We start from the raw sequence: 2,563 nt of genomic DNA, 5'->3' as shown, positions 1-2,563 counted from the left end.
GATCCATGAATCATGTTGAATGAATTGATCATTTTGATTTGAAGTATGATATGAAGAATACTTTAATACAACAAGGTGATACATGTGATACTAATCTCTTTTAGGAACAAACTTCTCGGCAAATAATCATTAGGATGCTATACTGCCCAATTAGTTGAATCCTGAGACTCTCGCATATCTCATAAGGAATATACACTTCCTTCAAACATTTATTTATTTATATGATATGTTATGCACATTGCTATGCTTACTCGATCGATGTGAGATTGTTGCACGTTAATATTTTGGAAGCATTGTGGGTATGCTAGAAAAGCTTGGTGCTAATTTAATCATACCTTAATTTGGACTAATGTGTGTTGCAGATATAAACGTTAGAGCTTGAAAAAGCGGGTCTAAAAACCTCACCCAATATTTCGCTTAGCAATCTATATGGACTAACTCGAATATACTTTCAAGAGAATCAACTAGATAATCAGACTCAATCTTAATAAAAAGTATATCAAAGAGTTATATCCCAATCTATCGATTCAATCTGCAATCAAATAAATAGGAATTTGCGAGCCTGATTGAATACAAGAGAAATAACTTGAACGATACAAAAAAACCAATGTTCAAGGATCAATCAATTTCAATCAACAATCAAAGGTTGGATTTACCAATTGATCGATTCAACGCACAACCTGTGATATTTCAATTATATAACAAAATATAATTCTGAAAAAAAATAACATAGACACCAGAAGTTTTGTTAACGAGGAAACCACAAATGCAGAAAGACCCCGGGACCTAGTTCATATTTGAACATCATACTGTATTAAGCCGTTACAGACACTAGCCTACTACAAAGGTAACTTCGGTCTGGAATGTAGTTGATCCCTAATCAATATCGCATTGACCAAGGTACAGTCGCGTTCCTTACGTCTCTGATCCCAGCAGGATACTACGCACTTGATTCCCTTAGCTCACAACTAAGAGTTGCTACGACCCAAAGTCGAAGACTTGATAATAAATCCGTATTACACAAAAAAGTCTATTGAATAGATAAATCTGTCTCCCACAGATATACCTACGAGTTTTTGTCCCGTCTTTTGATAAATCAAGTGAACAGGAACCAATTGATAACCCAGATTTATATTCCCGAAGAACATTCTAGTATTATCAATCACCTCACAATAATCTTAATCGATTAACGAAACAAGATATTGTGGAATCACAAACGATGAGACGAAGGTGTTTGTGAATACTTTTTTATCTTGCTTATCTGAGATATAAATCCCAAGCCAATCTTACGATTGTACTCAATCACGATAGAAAGCAGCAAGATCAGATCACGCAACTACAAAGAAAATAGTTTGGTCTGGCTTCACAATCCCAATGAAGTCTTTAAATCGTTAACCTACAGGGTTTTGTGAAAAAACTAAGGTTAAAGGAGAACCGGATATATCTTATGCAACTAGTATCACACATGAGGTGTGTGGATTAGGTTTCCCAGTTGCTAGAGTTCTCCTTTATATGGATTTCAAATCAGGGTTTGCAAAGCATTCAATATTCACCGTTAGATGAAAATGTGATTAGATTCAAGCTAATATCTTTAATCCGTCAGATCGAACTTAGCTTATTATGCACAAATGAAATGCACCTTCATTTAGGTTTGAGTAACCGTACCTAAACATGTACACCTAGTCGGTTCAACAATAGTTAAACAATGGTTATCCATATGAGCACTTTCATAACTAGTTCAAATGACTCAAATAAACTAGTTAGAGAGTTGTTCAATTGCTTAGATCTTATAAAAGTATACAAGAAACAATAGAAGCAAAATAAGTTTTGATTCACTCGAATCAATTCATGAACATCATAGCCACGGTTTGCAAAGATTGCACTCCTTATTATATAAATGTTTTAGTTCATGAACAAACCGGTTTTAGAAAGTAACCTGCTTAGGTATGCAAACGGGTATGCATACTTATGTGACCGAATTGAGTTTGTTTTTACTTCCAAACTCCAACAGAAATTCACGGACGTGAAACTTCCGCCAGTATGTGTACGAGTACGCATACTCACCCGGATTTCCAACAACCGTCGGTACGCGTACGGGTACGCATACTTTAGGTTCCCGGTTTTGTACTTTTACACAAATGTGAGAACACACTATGTTTATATCCAAACATGGTTACTTTTTCTAAACTCTCATTTCAATCATTGAAACTTTCTTAAAGGATGTTAAAATAGTTGTTGTTCACAAACTATTTTCATCAAAGCGATTTTCAAGTTGTTTAAATAATCAACATGACTTGCATCACGAGTAAAGATGAACTTGGCCAAAGAGAAAGCTTACCAACACATATTTCTAGAAATAGATAAGCGAGATAAACTCGGCTCGAAATAGCAAATGTGTACAATTGAAGTCTATATAGAAATACGATTTTTGTCTCAAAATAAGAGATAAAATAGATAGACTTTTGAGTGATAGATAAGTTCAAGTATCCACATACATTTTGTTGATGAAGTTCCACAAGTTCCCTTGAGTAGTTCTTCGTCTTCATTCGATGAACGCTGTGGA

Source organism: Papaver somniferum, chromosome 6 (assembly GCF_003573695.1).
Source record: "Papaver somniferum cultivar HN1 chromosome 6, ASM357369v1, whole genome shotgun sequence".
In the NCBI taxonomy this organism is placed as follows: Eukaryota; Viridiplantae; Streptophyta; class Magnoliopsida; order Ranunculales; family Papaveraceae; genus Papaver; species Papaver somniferum.
This window is presented reverse-complemented; position numbering follows the sequence as displayed.